Genomic DNA, 18,823 nt, shown 5'->3' on the forward strand with positions numbered 1-18,823 from the left:
ATGATTATCAGATATATAACATATACCTATAGGAGGTTTTTTTTTTTAAACTTCAGGGTCCCGATTTTCATTCAAACCACAAAGACCGCATATTTTGCAGTGAGTGGAATAGGTGGGATAGAGGACGCTCCACGTGAGGTCTCATTAGTCCAGGGAAAACCACTCGAGATTTGATGTTACACAGAAATATTTGCCTCCATATCGTCACAAGATTTAAGATTACTGGAACAAAAAGATAAATCAGTAAAAATAAACCTTGCTAAACTAAACATGAAAGCCACCACCTCTGTTTCACTTATTTGCTCAAGTGAAATGACAAGTTTCAAGATATTTTGTTAAATGGTGGCTATTTTAAGACAGGACAAAGCTGCATCAGTGCTCGTCACACAGCTTGCTCCCAGTCTTGGCAGTTCTCCAACACATTCCGACTTTTTATGCACAGTTTTGCTGGAATCTCACCCCACTTATCTTTAAAGACACACTAAGTAAAATGCTGCCACATTACACAACCAACCTGCCATTTATCCCCATTGGTTCACTTTGCACAATGTCTGACAAAAAAAAAAAATCAGACCACCATCTGCGTGGATGCAGCTAAATCCACATGATGTAATTCACATGGGTTCCTAAAAGATGGATCAGATTATTATTCAAACTGGGAGGAAATGCTGTGTGACAGTGCTCTGAGGAAGGCTGAGTACCCAGCAGCCAAGGAGGAGAACTGATACAGTAGGACAAAAGCAAGTTCAAACCCTGACTGCAGATGTTACACCCCAGGCGTGCCGCCACTGCCTACATTTTGAGGCAGATTATTAATCAGAGTGTATTTTAAAGGATAATCTCAGTATTTAATGAGTCCCATTACCTCCATGAAAAGAACGATTTAACATAGCATTCCATCTTCTAAGTCAATGTACTCTCTGATTGTTCATATTTGGCCCAAAAAAAAAAAAGTACTCTTCAAAAACAAACTGGAATGGTTAACCACACGCTGTTACATTCCATTCTTGCTAAAAAATATATATATATATATATTTAATTAGCACATTTGATCCTTATGCTCTGCACAGCTGCACAGCATTCCAGTGATAGGCCAGCTATCGACACACGCTCTACATGAAATAACTACTCACTTCAAAAGTTGAGAAGACTGTGAAGCAGTTCTCAAGCATGACCCACTAAAGATATATTTATTTCATGGGAACAAATTCATTTCAACAAGGGTATAGTCCAAAGGAAATATATACTATAATTTAGATTAAAATATTCATGTAAACGTATACTAACAAAATCATCCCTGAGAGCTGGAAATATATAAATATACGTATATAAAGATATATTAAACTCAACTGACAGACAAGAAACAGTCTTCCTCAGGAACAAGACAATAAATTAGCCTGCTCTCTAATTAAACTTTCATCCTTTCTGAATTAGAGGAGATTTTTGGAACTAGGATGAAAGCTGATTTTCTTACTGTGAGGAACACATACTTCCAAAGCAAAACAATCCTTTCAAAATGAGAAATCATCCTGATTATCAGGGAAACTCAGGAACTCTTTTAGCAGCGGATGCCGACGTAAAACCAGCAAACACACACACACACACACACACACACACACATACACACACACACACACACACACAAAACCTACCTTAAATAAAATGAGAATAAAACACAAAGTGTGCCCTGGTTTCTCCTCTGCTCAAATGGCACACAAATGTCTCTGCTCCAGGTTCAGGGTGCTTCCTGGACTCCGCCCCAGGAGATAAGATGGGTATTTAAGGACAGCTGGCAGCAGAGTTGTCAACCTCACTGTGAGAAGGACCAGACCCCTTTCAGAGAAGTCTCCCGACTGATAGCGCCGACCATCACCTTCTAAAACAGTGTCAGGTGTGTTCACCCAGTCAGAGGCCCAGACAACGCTACATTCCAGCCTCCTGCTCTCCCTACCCTGGGGTATCAGGGCCAGACTCTGGGCACTGTCTTGGCTCAATGCCTCCCCTTGTGTCAAGACTCAATGTCTGTAGCTGCCTGTAGGTCAGCTGAGATCCCTCCCAGCTCCACGCTTCAGTCAGCCCAGACACATTAACCATCAAGCATTTGGCCACCCTCAAAGAGAATGGTTCCCATCAGATTGGGAGTTTCTGAAGAATTCCTCATTTGGGGAGAGTTAAGCCCACACAATGTATCTGAGTTCCATCACCCAAACTTGCTCCATCCATCTACCCAGCCCTGCTCCATCCATCATTGGGCCCAGCTCAGATCTCCCTTCTAAACTGCACAAGGAGCTACCACTGGCCTTAGCGTATAAACATGGGAAGAAGGTCATTTGCCACTTTTCCTTGGGGCCAACCAACCCACGTGAGAACCACAAAGAACCTCACAGAAATTGATGGCAAAGGCTTTCTTTCTCTTCCAATGAAAGGGCATTTCTCCCCTCTTCCCACACCCTCATTCCCTCAGCACATGTAGAAATCATTTTACCACTTCCTTCAGGAGTTCAAGAGGCCAACTACTAGATTAAGGCAACAGAGAAGCGCCAGCGAGATCTGCATCACATCCATCGGCTTCCCCACGACTTAAGGAACAGGTCTGCATAATCAAGTATGCAATACTGCCTTTTCTCCTATAAATAGATTCTGGATCCAAAGATAGAACTCTCAACAGTTCGGCTAACAGAAAGACCCTAGGAAAGCAGAGCCCTACTGTGTGCTTTCAACAGTTACCACCAAACCCAACCCTGTAAAATTTATTACATTTAAAACCAAGATTATGATAACTACCTCCATCCTATCAACGACACTTTCTAGGGTAGCTGTTTCAGACTCTGAAATCTGAAGACAGAAATAAAATCAGATGTTGTCTGAAGCATAGAGGGATCTCACTCAAGGGAATTCATGCAACCCTGATGGGAATTCCTCTCAAAACAAAACAGAAAGCACACATTATCTAATGAGAACTTAATTTCTGGTACTTTTCCACTGTAAAACAATTTTTAAAGGAAGTATCTATAATAAGCACATTTGGGGTTCTCTAAATCTTTGCCATTTTCCTTAACACCTTCATCACTAAAACAACTCAGGGAAACCAACAGTATCCATAAGCCACAGTTTTAAACATGAACAGTAATAATAAGATATTATGTCCTGTCATGCTTTGTGTACAAACTGGAAGGCTGATAAATTTCAAGGGATGATTTAGACTGTGAAAACTTCACATACTGAGCTTAAGGTATGAGAATTGATCCTCATTTATGAGATGAACAAATACGTACAGAGGGAAAAGGGGTTTAAAAGACAAACATCAAAATGACAAGTGCATGTTTCTGGGGTCACCAAATGGAGTCAGTAACTTCAATTTTCTTCTTTGTGTTTATGTTTATTTTCCACATGCTCTACAATATGTATTCTTTTGCTAATAAATATTATTTTGACATTTTTAAAAAATATTTATTTATTGGGCTGCATTAGGTCTTGATATGACCTAAATCAAATCCCTTATGATTATACAGTGGAAGTGAGAAATAGATTTAAGGGCCTAGATCTGATAGATAGAGTGCCTGATGAACTATGGACGGAAGTTCGTGACATTGTACAGGAGACAGGGAGCAAGACCATCCCCATGGAAAAGAAATGCAAAAAGCAAAATGGCTGTCTGGGGAGGCCTGACAAATAGCTGTGAAGAGAAGAGAAGCGAAAAGCAAAGGAGAAAAGGAAAGATATAGGCATCTAAATGCAGAGTTCCAAAGAATAGCAAGAAGAGATAAGAAAGCCTTCTTCAGCAATCAATGCAAAGAAATAGAGGAAAACAACAGATTGGGAAAGACTAGAGATCTCTTCAAGAAAATTAGAGATAATAAGGGAACATTTCATGCAAAGATGGGCTCAATAAAGGACAGAAATGGTATGGACCTAACAGAAGCACAAGATATTAAGAAGAGGTGGCAAGAATACACAGAAGAACTGTACAAAAAAGATCTTCACGACCCAGATAGTCATGATGATGTTATCACTAATCTAGAACCAGACATCCTGGAATGTGAAGCCAAGTGGGCCTTAGAAAGCATCACTACGAACAAAGCTAGTGGACGTGATACAATTCCAATTGAGCTGTTTCAAATCCTAAAAGATGATGCTGTGAAAGTGCTGCACTCAATATGCCAGCAAATTTGGAAAACTCAGCAGTGGCCACAGGACTGGAAAAGGTCAGTTTTCATTCCAATCCTAAAGAAAGGCAATGCCAAAGAATGCTCAAACGACCGCACAATTGCACTCATCTCACATGCTAGTAAAGTAATGCTCAAACTTCTCCAAGCCAGGCTTCAGTAATACGTGAACCGTGAACTCCCTGACGTTCAAGCTGGTTTTAGAAAAGACAGAGGAACCAGAGATCAAATTGCCAACATCTGCTGGATCATGGAAAAAGCAAGAGAGTTCCAGAAAAACATCTATTTCTGCTTTATTGACTATGCCAAAGCCTTTGACTGTGTGGATCACAATCAACTGTGGAAAATTCTGAAACAGATGGGATTACCAGACCACCTAACCTGCCTCTTGAGAAATCTGTATGCAGGTCAGGAAGCAACAGTTAGAACTGGACATGGAACAACAGACTGGTTCCAAATAGGAAAAGGAGTACCTCAAGGCTGTATGTTGTCACCCTGCTTATTTAACCTATATGCAGAATACATCATGAGAAACGCTGGACTGGAAGAAACACAAGCTGGAATCAACATTGCCAAGAGAAATATCACTCACCTCAGATATGCAGATGACACCAGCCTTATGGCAGAAAGTGAAGAGGAGCTAAAAAGCCTCTTGTTGAAAGTGAAAGTGGAGAGTGAAAAAGCTGGCCTAAAGCTCAACATTCAGAAAACGAAGATCACTGCATCCGGTCCCATCACTTCATGGGAAATAGATGGGGAAACAGTGGAAACAGTGTCAGACTTTATTTTTTGGGGCTCCAAAATCACTGCAGATGGGGACTGCAGCCATGAAATTAAAAGACGCTTACTCCTTGGAAGAAAAGTTATGACCAACCTAGATAGCATATTCAAAAGCAAAGACATTACTTTGCCGACTAAGGTCCATTTAATCAAGGCTATGGTTTTTCCTGTGGTCATGTATGGATGTGAGAGTTGGACTGTGAAGAAGGCTGAGTGCCGAAAAATTTGTGCTTTTGAACTGTGGTGTTGGAGAAGACTCTTGAGAGTCCCTTGGACTGCAAGGAGATCCAACCAGTCCATTCTGAAGGAGATCAACCCTGGGATTTCTTTGGAAGGAATGATGCTAAAGCTGAACGTCCAGTACTTTGGCCACCTCATGAGAAGAGTTGACTCATTGGAAAAAACTCTGATGCTGGGAGGGATTGGGGGCAGGAGGAGAAGGGGACGACAGAGGATGAGATGGTTGGATGGCATCACTGACTTGATGGACATGGGTTTGAGTGGACTCCAGGAGTTGGTGATGGACAGGGAGGCCAGGCGTGCTGTGATTTATGTGGTAGCAAAGAGTCGGACACTACTGAGCGACTGAACTGAACTGACTGAGGTCTTAGCAAGAGAGTTCCAGAAAAACATCTACTTCTGCTTCACCGACTACGCTAAAGCCTTTGACTGTGTGGATCACAACAAACTGTGGAAAATTCTTAAAGAGAGGGGAATACCAGACCACCTGACCTGCTCCTGAGAATCCTATATGCAGGTCAAGAAGCAACAGTTAGAACCAGACCCGGAACAACGGACTGGTTCCAAGTTGGGAAAGGAGTATAGCGAGGCTGTATATTGTCACCCTGCTTATTTAACTTATATGCAGAGTACATCATAAGAAATGTCAGGCCGGATGAAGCACAAGCTGGAATCAAGATTTCCAGGAGAAATACCAATAACCTCACATATGCAGATGTCACTACCCATATGGCAGAAAGTGAAGAGGAACTAAATAGCCTCTTGATAAAAGTGAAAGAGCAGAGTGAAAAAGCTGACATTCAAAACAGCTTTGAATGTGAAAACATTCAAAAAACGAAGATCATGTAATCTAGTTCCATTAGTTCATGGCATCCAGTCCCACTAGTTCCTGGCAAATAGATGGGGAAACAATGGAAACCGTGACATACTTTATTTCTTGGGCTCCAAAACTGCTGTAGATGATGACTGCAGCCATGAAATTAAAAGACGCTTACTCCTGGGAAGAAAAGCTATGACCAACCTAGACAGCATATTAAGAAGCAGAGACATCACTTTGCCAACAAATGTCCATCTAGTCAAAGCTCTGATTTTTCCAGTAGTCATGTACAGATGTGAGAGTTGGACCATAAGGAAGACTAAGCACCGAAGAATTGATGCTTTTGAACTGTGGTGTTAGAGAAGACCCTTGAGAGTCCCTTGGAGAGTCCAAAGGAGATCAAATCAGTCAATCCTGAAGGAAATCAGTCCTGAATATTCATTGGAAGGACTGATGCTGAAGCTGAAGTTCCAAAACTGTGGCCACCTGATGAGAAGAGCCGACTCATTAGAAAAGATCCTGACGCTGGGAAAAATTGAGGGCAAGAGGAGAAGGGGACGACAGAGGATGAGATGGTTGGATGGCATCACTGACTCAACAAACATGAGTTTGAGCAAGTTCCAGGAGATGGTGAAGGACAGGGAAGTCTAGCCTGCTGCAGTCCATGGGGTCACAGAGTTGGACATGACTGAGAGACTGAACAATAGGAGCAAAGGTCTTCGCTGTGGCACATGGATCTTCACTGCAACACGAAGACTGTTACCACATTTTGCTACCGCTCAGGGATTCTCTAGTTGTGGCACCAGGGCTCAGAAGTTGTGGCACAAGGGCTGAGCTGCTTTGAGGCATCTGGTATATTAGTTCCTCCATCATGGACTGAACCCATGTACCCCACACTGCTAGGCAGCTTCTTAACCACTGGACCACCAGGGAAGTTCCTGACATTTAAAAAAAATTTTATTTTGTGATGATTTTGTGCTAATTTACAGTTTTTGAAAGTATATATTCTTCATAAATTGTTCAGAAAAAAAAACTATGCTTACTGTATAAATTAGCAGACACTGTCAAAAATTCAAGGATTCTAAAAAGGTGGAAAAAATGAGTATTTTAACTTTTAAGACAATTGTACTATCAGAGCACTGCCGTGCTACAGATTAAAAACTACAAAGGAAAATGTTTAAACATCACAGAGAAAAATAAATAAGAATTTTCTTAAAGAAGAATCTAGGTGTTCCTTCCCCTTTAAATAAAAGGGGAAAAAAGCCCTAGAGCACAATAAAAATATGTCCTGTCCCACCCCAAAGTCTCTGTATAGCTGGTGAAGAACATTCCAGAAAAATGTGTAGCCCATGAATATTTAGATTTGGCCCTGAAGCAAATATACCTGGACAAAAACTATCCCTGAAACAGCCACCCAAGAGGGTAGGAAAACAACAAAAAAATTTCATCTAGAACCAAAGGCTTGGCCTCCACCCAGAGGATGCTCCTATCAGGCTCCCCTGTGGCCCAGTTTCTGCATCTTTTCCCACACTCTACGGAAATGGCAAGGCTCTAACAAACCGCATATTTAAATGAGGAATGGAAAAATCTTTTCAAAACTTCAGCATTCTTTACACCTTCAGTACTATGAATGCTGCATTTCTGAAAGCCCCAATAGAAATAAATAGAGAATATTTGGCTAATTAATTATTTCATTCATTAGTCTTTATCCAGCTAAAACGAGGTTGGTTACAGGAAGTGTCAGGATGTTCTTGATAAAGGCCAAAAGTTTATTGCTAAGTATTTTCCAAAATATGAAGAGATGAAATTAGAATTCTTCCACAATCCCATACCCAGAGATAACCACTGTTAGGCTAATGAACTTACTAAGCAGAGATATATTTAATTATACAAATTAAACACTGAACATACGCACTTCAAAAATATGAATTCTAAGTATATATCGTTCTAAATTTCCTAGTTCATCTGTTGGATTTAAAAAATTTCTAATTATATTCTGATACAGATTTTATTGACTAGCTAATGGCTTCAAGTTAATATGTTAGAAGATCAGAACCAGCAAGGCACTCCAGATTCTAAAGCAGAGACACTGGGAAAGATTGAGGGCAGGAGGAGAAGGGGATGACAGAGGATGAGATGGTTGGATGGCATCACTGACTTGATGGACATGGGTTTGAGTGGACTCCAGGAGTTGGTGATGGACAGGGAGGCCAGGCGTGCTGTGATTTATGTGGTAGCAAAGAGTCGGACACTACTGAGCGACTGAGCTGAGCTGAACTGAACTGAGTACAGCTGAGTGCTTGGACCATAAAGCAGAAAACATTAATAATATTATTTCCTCTCAAACATTTCCCTCACCAGCTACGGACAAAGTGACTCATTTCTGGGATCCACCTTCACACCACTATCTCAATAAAATTCCCCACTTAAAAAGTCTTAAAATAGTCCTTTGTCTCCCTTCATGGCTGAGGATTTTCAATCACATACATCTCTTTCTCATTTATGTGACACACAGACAAAAAGATATCATTATAGGCATACAGAAATATCATGTATAACATTATATAAGAATCTATTTTCATAAAAAAAGGATAGTATTAAAATTCATTCCTCCTACTCTTAGACTGAATATTCTCAAAATGCCAAGAAACCATTAACTGGAAGAAAATCTAAATCGGAAGTCATATTTATTTTAACATTTTCACTTGGAATTTTTTCTGCATTTCTGGCCAATTCCAATGCAACCTGATGGTCTAATGGTTACAAAATCAGCTCCAGCAGCAGTGTTCGGGCTTCTACAAGTGAGAACAAATACGTCACAGAATTCCACTGCTCTCTTCGAGCAACTGTGCAGTTTGGACATAATAAGAGAAACCCGGTCTTCCCCACTCTTTAAACTGATGCAGACTATGAAGTCAAGCTAGCATTCCAGCATATGTGAATGTTCTAGCCCTCTCAAACTCTCACTTCAGAAGTGACTTACACTGCTGATGTCTTCCCGCTGCTCCACATAAGAGCAGAAGCCAGATATGACAATCCTTTGGAATCTTAAACTATTCCCTAACAATAATCTACATCTGGCCAGGCTTACTTTTTTCTTTTATTTTTTTAAAAATTAAAGGGTTGATTGATTTTTTGGCTATGAAAAAAATGATCCTTATGGTAGTCTATTCTATTATTTATTTCACTCTTATTTGTAAAATATTTTAAAACTCCAAATGAGAAACATTAAGTCATAGGAATTTCCTTTCATACAAGAAAGGAAATCATCCATCAACCTACCATCCAAAGCAAACCATTAACATTTTCACGTATTTCCTTCCAGGCTTTTATTTAATATAACAAAACAGGAATTACACCATATTATACAGTTTTGCGTTAGAGATATTTCCACTGAATATTATATTGTTAGCATTTGCCCTTTTCAGTAAGACTCTAACAAACCATTATTTTTAAGCAGTACATTGAATTCCATCCTATGCACTGCTCCATAATATATTTGACTATGCCACATTTGCTTTTTCACTATTAATATTGCTAAGAAAATTCTTGTTTAAAAACCTGTCATTATTTTTAATTCTTTCTTTCGATTACAGAACTACAAGGGGAATTTCAGTCCAAATGGTATAAACTTTAATCTTTTTGGTTTTAAATATATATATAAATACATGTATATTATTACTGTACCAACAATTGTCTTAATTCAAATATTCTTCCAACAAGTGATGCAGAGGTCCACTCTCACAGCATCCCAGAGAGCATTACCTATCTACCAGTTCAAGTGAAAAATTAACTGTTCTAGTTAATATTTCATATTACTGCTGAGTTTGAACAACTGAATATGGTTACTGGCTTTGTTGTTACCTTTTTTTTTATAAACTATGTTCCTATCCTTTCCCTAAGCACTAGGGTTTTAGCGTTTTCTTGTTTATTAAAAATAAGTAGTAATCAGATTTGCCTTTCCTATAATTTAGACATAGGGACAAGTTTAATATAGACTAAACTTAGCATTATTTAGCTGCAAGATGGTATTGCTTATGGAAATGTATCTTTCCTGAATAAATCAAACTACTTATTTGAAAGGAAGCATAAAGGTGACACAAACTAAGCAAAACTTCCACATTTTATGACAATTAAAATGCACGGTGATGGGCACTGGATTATTCCACTCAACTTTCTTAGTCCTTTGTGACAGAAACTCATTGCTACCATTTTGCAAATGAAGATACTGGGGCTTGAAGACAGGTCAAGGCAGCTTGCCCAGGATCAGTGCATGGAGTGATCTGGTGGAGGAATTCCAGGGCCTGAGGCTTGGGACCCCCACATCCAACAGCCTCTCCCCAGTCACCCTAGCCCTGACCTGTCTCCTTCAATTTCTCGAACATTACCTCCACTAAGAGTTCTTCCAGAACCTCAAATTCAGCACAGTTAAAGAAAACTGATTTTCTTCCCAATGAGATATCCACTCTTCCCCTTCACTTGTCTATTTCTCTCATCATGATGACGACCATGTTCTCTGTCATTATTCAAATATGAACTCTTTATTTTATCTCTCATCTACTCAGGTCCACTCCCATCCAGTCATCCTACAAAGAGTCAGCAAAGGATCCGGTCTTCACAACCTTTCTCCCAGCCCTTCCCTCCTCATTCTCTCAGCCTCCACCATCACTTGCTCCCTTAAACTCTGGACTCCCACCATCACCTCGTTCCTGTCTCCCTGCTTCTAGTTTCTCTCTGTTCCATGTGTTTTGGACATAGCTCAAGTGTCGTGTTACTCAACTATCATCACAGAATTTTAGATGAATCTTCAAAACTAAGGAGCAGATACAATCAGCTGGTAGTTCCGGATTCAAACACTGTGTGGAGAGTTTCTGGGGCTCTAGATCAGCTCTGTGGAAAGAGTGCCCTGACTGATTTTCTATGGGGTGCCCATGTGGCACAGTTTACCCTTCACTATGGAAGATCCCCTGGAGAAAGGAATGGGAACTCACTCCAATATCTTGCCTGAAGAGTCCCGTGGGCAGAGGAGCCTGGCGGGCTACAGTCCTTGGGGTCACAAAGAATAGGACATAACTGAGCAACTAACACTTCATTTCTTCATGATTTCACCTAAGTTTTTCATTTTATAAATTTAGATCTGAGACCAGAAGGATTAATGGCTTGCTGAAGTCATACACCTGGTCAGTAAACGATCTTTTATCTTCTACACATACAGAGCATATCCTTTTTTTTTGTTTTTTTTCTGGTTGAAGACTTTATTGTATGGAAAAGGAAAGTACATGTTGGAAAATTCCATCATGGGAACTTCTTGTACCCTAACACCAGTGTCCAAACCTGCTCTTCTGTAAGAGCCAGGTTGTCTTGAGGCTGGCGACTGTCACAAACGTCCAGCCCTCCTCCCGCCTGCCCTGTGACCTCCTCAGCCTGGCTCAGGGTGGGCAGGGTCCTCCATCACAGCAACAGGGCATATTCTATACAGTAGGAGTATACAGTCCTCGGATTCAGAAACTGATTCTTACTCAACTGTAGGTCAGCCCACACCACCATCATCCTAACTCAATGACAAGTCTTGGCAAGAGAAAGTACTTAATAATTATTTACTGCATTAAAAACCATACTGGAAAGTAACTTTAGAGTAGGAGCAAAGGCATTACATTCATATAAATGCTTCTTGGTAAGAGAACAATAATTACACTCCTTTCAAGAACAGGAAACTGAACTGAACTGACAAAGGGTTTTTACTAAGTGGTCTTGCACAGCCTGTGTTTCTCAATATAAAAATTTCACTGGTAACAGAAAATTTTAAAAAATAAAATAATAAAGCTCTTTTGACATAAAAATGTTAAGGTAGTTTTGAGAAAACACTCCAAGAGGGGGTCAGTGTACAGCTTGTAGTCCAAAGAGAAAGGAATGAAACTGTTATCAGCTAAACACCTACTATGTGCCCAGGACTGTATGCCGCTGTCTCACAACTGTATGAGGAAGTATCATTCCCTTTTTACTTATGAGGAAACTGTGGTTTCAAGAGTAATGAACTAACCCAAGGACCTAGATGTGAGCACATGGCTGGTATATAATAACATTTAGGATTTGAGCCCAGATTTATTTGACTCTAAAATCTAAGCTCTTCCCATACTATGGGAAGTTATTCTGCAATAACATAATCATCCTCACAAACCTTAAAGGACAAAACCTGATTATGACTCTACTGAAATTATGAGTGATTGCTCATCAAAAGAAACCACAGTTTAAAACAAAACATAAACCGGGAAGTAGTTTTTGCAATGCATGAAATCCACAAGGGATTATAAGGCAATATATATTAAATCAATCAATCAGAAAATAGCTATAAGAAATACAGACTAATGACTAAATTAGGACTTCACAAAAGAAAGAACCCAAAAGCTCAAAAATATATACTTAACGTCCAATAATCAGGGAAACTGCAAATAAAGAACATACTGAGATAACATTTCACAAGTATTACTGGAAAACATTTTGAAGTCTGGCACGGTTGTAGAACAACTATAACAGCTATACACTTCTAGTAGGAATATAATTAGTACAATCACTCTGGCATTAACTAGTAAGGTTGGTGATGCACATACCCTATGATCCGGCAAATTTCATTCCTGAGAAGGAGAGAAAAATTACATGTTTGTGTGCATATGCATGTACCCCTACATACTTAATAAGAGACATGCAGAGGACCCATTCATAGCCATCCTTTTATAAAAGGAGGAAAAAAAAAACTAGAATCAATCCAAATCTCCATCTACAGTAGAAAGAATAAATAAGTCATGATGGAATACTACACAGCGATGAAAATGAATGAACTACAGCAACAAAATGAATGAGTCTCAGGAATGTTAATCTAAAAGGACAAGTCGCAGAAGAATACACAAAGTAGGATTTCATTTATATAATATAAAGTTCAGAAACATACAAAAATAAATAAGAATTTTAAAATGGATAGCCCATAAAGAAGATCAAAGGAATGATAAACACAAAATTCAGGGCTGTGGTTGTTTCAGATGGGATGATAGGGGGGCACATGGGTGACTCCGAGTGTATGACAGTTTCTTCTTCTTGAACTAGGTGGTGACTGCCTGTGCGTTCACTGGTTTGTGATTCAGTAGTATCTTTTATGAGCATTATTCTGTATATACAAATCACTTAATAAAAAACAACTGTAAGGGGGAAAAAATGGGCCAGATGGTCAGGATATTGAATATACCAGGAAAAACAGCTGATGAGAAAAAACAAGATGCCAGAGGTAGAGCTCAGGGGTTTAGCTTCCTGGACTCCAGTTTTGCTGTCTCAAAGCTAACACCATCTTCTGGAGAAGGAGAAGAAGATTGTTTTTTTCAACTTTAGAGGTGTTTTAGAAAACAATCTGAAGAAATTGACTCGTCTAAATAAACATAGTATTAATAAATAGAACTCTTCCACCTAAAAGTTACAGAAAAACTTTAAAAAGTATTTCTGTATTAAATATAGTATGCGCATCAATTTCTTAATGATGCAAGGGGGGAAATGTGCTGATACTTCAGCAAAAGACAAAAGTAAGATACCAGAAGGAACCTTTTGATATGGAAGTCCCTTAGCTGAAGGTGTAGAGCAGTTTTTTGATTTAATGTGCATACAAATCGCTGAAGGGTCACGTTAAAATGCAAATGCTATTTGGGAGGACTGGGCCTCTAAGAAACTGCATACACAAAAAGCGTCCACTTTATAAATGATCCTGTGCTGAACCTCAGGATTACAGCGAGAAATCATGAAAATGCCCTCTCTGGTGATGTTTAAAAATATAAATGTAAGAGTAGAGATAGTTTCATTCTGCCCCCAAAGTAGAGACTGATGACATTATTCCTACACTACAAAAACTTGGATACAGGACACCTGTATCCAAAAATCAAGAATACTTAACCAGGTCTTTTGCAAAGACAAGGTGCTTTGGGAAAACAGCAGACTGAAAATTTATAAGAGAACTCCATGAGAGATTTTACTCACCCCCACAGAGCTAAAGAAGTAGCTCTTCCAGCCTAGGTATTAGCTCTTTTCTTATGGAATAATGGTTTACATTCCCAACAGGACAACCATAAGTGATATTCACAGAGCATTAATTAAGCCTTGATTATAATGTAGATAGTGGTGGCGAGAACAACATAATTATGGAGCATCACATCACTGCATGTAAAAAATATATATGTTGGGCTTTAAAATTCTAAGAGTATGCTTTTAAAATGAAGAGTTTACTATCTCAATAAAAATATCAAATAATTTCCACTTGTCATATCTATGTTTGTTTAGTAGTACTTAAAATCCTCCCATCTCAAAATAGTATTTCTACATGAAAAGTCATACGTCCAATACAGCAAGACAAAATAACCACTCCAGTACTCTTCCAGGGAAACTCTGCCACTGTCAAGTCTCTGCTAAGGATGTGTCTGTCACAAGGGAGCAAGGTCTTGTCCCTTGCTCCAACAACATCACAGACAGTTGTTACTACTCTCATCCAAGGGATGCTCTTTACTGAAAGCCTGCACAGCAGGAGACCACCAAGCATTTTTCTTCACTGGCCCGATGCTTCTCATTCTCTCTGATGAAGGTTCTGGTCAGACCAGGGCCAACAGAGCTACAAAGAGCTTGACCTAACGGAATTCTGCACCTGGTTAAGTCAGAACAGCTAAACCTCTGGTGACATCAACACAGGATATATTCTTACAACATAGTAAATCCAAAATGTTTGAATAATCCATGGAAACAATACTCCCAAACATTTCAATGCAACATGATTTTATACAACCAGCACATCAACGAAGCCCAAATCTAAAAAATTCTATATTTTAATGGCTCTCTATTATTGAAACTCAAAATGAGGCACATAAACCACACAATCTGCCGTAGATTCTACTTCTGTGGCTGGTCTACAGAAAATCAAATGCCATTAACCTGGACTAATTAGAGATCTAAAAAATAAAAGCAGACACACCCTTGCTTTGAAACACTGATCTTCCTTCCAATTAGCATACTGAAATTCCCTTTTCACCTCTACATTCTAGAAGAGCCGAGGGGTGCAATCTGAAATGTATCCCATTGGCCATTCCACACTGAACTGTAGAAGTGGCATTTAGAAGGGAAATTCCTTGTGTATTACCCCAGACTAAATAGACAAGGACGCTGGAACGTCTCCTTCTACCCAGATAGAGCCACACAGGCCTTGGTGGTCTGCCCTTCTCCACCCACTCCCCATCTGCAAAAAAAATGTGTATAAAAATATACATACATATAAACAAACAAACGCAGTTAGTTACTACCACAATCCCACTATTCATGACGGTAGACTTAACCCGTCTATCAAAAGCAACCTGAATACCAATGTATCATCAATCATAACACTCATTTACTAAATAATCCTTAATAAAGAATCCAAATATGTCATTGTATTTGAATACAGAAAAAGCAAACGACTAAAACAAATACAGGTTAAAGAAATCATTTACCATCCGTCAAAAACGTATGTAAATTCCTTTTAAAACAATCTACTTCATGTTAATATCTTTTAAAAATATCTCAGGGACATATGAACTAAAAATATATCAACTGTTTCATTTCAAAAAATGGTTTCCTATAGGAAAAATTCATACTCAGTGTTGATCAAAGAGGTAATGCCGTAGCTGTAACGCTTCAATTAATAAACATCAACTTTCCACATATGATGAAATTGATGGAGAGTTGGGTTGTGGTTTACGGATTACAGGTGATCCACAAAAAGACGCTGAGACTCCCAGTACAGACTGCACCATGGCCTCCGCACACCGCTGGGGCCGGGTCCTCCCCGCAGCCCCTCCCTACGGCGGCTCAGGTCCCTCGGTTAGAGATTACATTCCGGTCCGCAGCCGCAGGCCGACTCCCTCTGCCCCGCATTAGCACTGCAGGACACCCCTTCATCCCAAACGGCCAACAGGCGAGGCAGCCGGGGGTCACCCCAAGAGAAGCCTCCCCCCCTCACAGCTAGGTGACCTGGTCCTCCTGACGCCCCATCCAGCTGAAGCAGCATGACAAGGTAGAAGCGGCTCCGCGTCTCAGCCAAGGGCAGCCCTGGGCCTGGGTGGGGCCGGGCGGGGGCCGCAGGCGCCCAGTGGCCGTGCCAAGCCCCGCCAGCGAGAAGCAAGGGAGGCTGCGATACTGGTGCATTGTGCTGCATCACGGCGAAGGCAACGGGAGCCATCCATCTTGCCAAAAAATCACATCCCCGTCCAGATAAACGCTACTGAATCCATTTTCCTCCTCCGCCGAAGCACCCCCCACACTCGCCCTCTCCTCACTCACTATCTCGCCCAGCTTTTGACTGGAAAAATAACGGGCACAGCTTGCGTACTGAGCCCACAACACTCCTCCCCCCACACCCCTATCTGATGGCAGGCACTTGGCATCTTTCCTATCACAAAAACAAAGGGAAGGCTCCCCGCAAAAGACGGCCGCGGGCGTGATGTGAGGGCTGATGACCAGAGGGGCTTCCAGCCCACCTCCCCAAAGTCAGGCCCGGAGGGTCCCCCCGTTGGCACAAACCTGTTGAAGAGAGGGTGGCAGGAGCTGAAGGGCGGGCGCAGCGGCAGCTCCGCGCCCCGAGGCGGCTCCCGCCCAGCCCTGGGAGAGCAGGGACCGCAGGGAGGGCGGGGGGCGGGAGTGAGGATGGGCGGGAGTGGGGGCGCCGGGCCGCCGCCTCCGGTTCAGCTGCAGCGCGGCGCAGCCGGGACCACGCCTGGCCGCATCCCCCGTACCGTTACGCTCAGAGCCCGGCCCTGTCAACGCCGCCCCCGCTCGCCACCAGCCCGGGCTAGAGGGAGGGCACCTGAAAATAGACCCTTGCGTCTGCCCACTCCGCAACCACCCCCGCGCAGCGGCCCCCAGCTGGAGGGAAGAGGTGGCGGAGGGAGAAACGAGGAATCGGCCCCGATACGTCCGGGGATGAGGCTAGGCGGCCGCGGGTTGCACCGCGGATGTGCAGCCACCTCACTGAGAAGACCGCCGACCCCCGCCCCGCACCGCCGGCGTACTCAGAAGCACTGGGGACCTGGCTCCCCGCGCCGCCCCCGCCCAGGTTCTGCAGCTTCCCTGCCCCCACGCCGCTCCCCGGCCGTAGGGCAGCGGCGGGGCAGCGGCGTCCTCCCGGCCTGGGCCCGCGCCCCTCCTCCCGCCGCCCCGGAGCCAGCCCGGGAGGCAGCCCCAGTGAGTTGGCATCTTCCAGCCTCCGGCCCCCTACCTACCTCCCGCGGATAGGGGGGTTGGGGGCGCCGGGGTCCCGTCCTCCTCCCGCTCCTCGGCGGCCGGGCGGGTGGGCCGGGAGGCGACTCCGCGGGGCTGTCCGCGGCTGGGGCCGGGGCTCACAGGACGGGACCAGTGGGCGCTGCTGCGCGGGGCTGCGCGCTCGCTCCGGGCGGAGAGGCGGCCGAGGGAGGGACTGGAGGAATCCGCAGCCTGCACGGCAACAGCTGCACTGATTCCGGGGGCTGGGCTGGAGCGCGGGGCGGGGGAAGGAGGGGAGGGAGCTGCAGGGAGGGGGCGAGGGGCGGGGAGAGGAGCGCGCGGACGCGGACGGGCGGGCGCCGGGCGCGCGCACACACGCGCGCTCACACGCTCTCTCCCGCACACCCTCTAGCCCGCCCCTGCGCTCCTCCCTCCTCCGTGGCTCGCTAGCGCCGGACCTCCGCGTTCGTCCAGAGCCCCGCAGTCGCCCACCCGGCGCCTGTTCCGCGCGCGACCCGAACCTCGGGCGCGTCCACGCTCTCCCCGCGGAGGCTCTGCGCTGGCCCGGCGCCGACCTTGTCCCCTGCCGCCGGTACTGGCCGGGGCTGGCCTGGGCAGGGTGGGCACAGCCGCCGCGCTCTCCGAGCCAAGGGACGGTGGGGGCTTTGTCCCCACAGCCGGCGAAGTCCAATTTCACGTTTCATTTGAGGCTAATTCGATTATCGCCATGGAAAGGGGCAGCCTAATTTTCTACGTGACTTGTGCAGCCTCTTTGCCCGCGACGTTAGCGTTTGAAACGCGATGGAGAGAGCGCGTGGAGGGAGGCTTTGGAAAGTCGTTTGGTTGGTTTAGTTTTAGATCTAGGTGGTTGATGCCTTATAGGTTCTGTCTGGCCTGATGAAGAGCGATGGTGACGAACCTGGGTGATGGAAGGAGGACGGTTGTTGCTCGGCGAAGTCAACATCCTCGTCCTTCATGAGTGATTTTTCACCCTTTCCCTCGCGGTAGCTGTAATAGACCCCACAAGTGGTTCGTGCAACTCTTGCCTCCCTCGCCTAACGCCCCAACGCTCACTTTAGCCTGGTTCGGGTGCCCCTTCCCGAGGCGCTCCCGGGGAGTGGGGGCGTCCCCGGTGCACTGGCGACCCCGCGATGGCGGGAGGGCTGAGTTCTCCCCTTACCCACACACCGTGAGACGGACACCGGACGTTTCCTCGAGATTCGGCGAGTGTGCGAGCAGGTTCTCAACCAGTTTGCTCACCCTGCCAATCCCTCAGGCTATGTAGAAATTCTGGAACCGCCACTATTGAGGAGAAAAGATGGTGTCATCACCAGGACCACAAATAGAAACGCTCTTCAGAAAACAGTCTGGAGAAACTGACTTTCTGCCTGCTCTGTAAGTGCCCAAGGCGGCAGTGTAGCCTTCCGAGGGAAGAGGTCTTTCTCCGTTGTTTGTTTTTAAAGCCTTAAGGCTTTTCTCCTGAAGATATGACCCTCAAACCCTAAATTTAAAAAAAATTTTTTAAATAATAACAATAATAATAGACCATGAGAGATCTATAAATCAA

At 43.5% G+C, this 18,823-nt stretch overlaps 1 protein-coding gene across 5 annotated transcripts in view; it reads right to left on the reverse strand.

Moving 5' to 3' along the window:
- Positions 1-18,634, reverse strand: part of SPTBN1 (spectrin beta, non-erythrocytic 1) — a 210,742-nt gene extending 192,108 nt beyond the window's left edge. The window contains exon 1 of one of the 5 annotated variants that reach the window (XM_042246161.1): positions 18,445-18,634. The gene's annotated coding sequence lies outside the window, so the exon portion shown is untranslated. Of the gene's footprint in view, positions 1-1,652; positions 16,676-17,276; positions 17,473-18,444 lie in introns of those variants that run through there. The other 4 variants (XM_015094381.3, XM_042246160.2, XM_042246163.2 and 1 more) reach the window with 4 other exon arrangements.
- Positions 18,635-18,823: the final 189 nt, after the last annotated feature.

Source organism: Ovis aries, chromosome 3 (genome assembly GCF_016772045.2).
Source record: "Ovis aries strain OAR_USU_Benz2616 breed Rambouillet chromosome 3, ARS-UI_Ramb_v3.0, whole genome shotgun sequence".
NCBI lineage: Eukaryota > Metazoa > Chordata > Mammalia > Artiodactyla > Bovidae > Ovis > Ovis aries.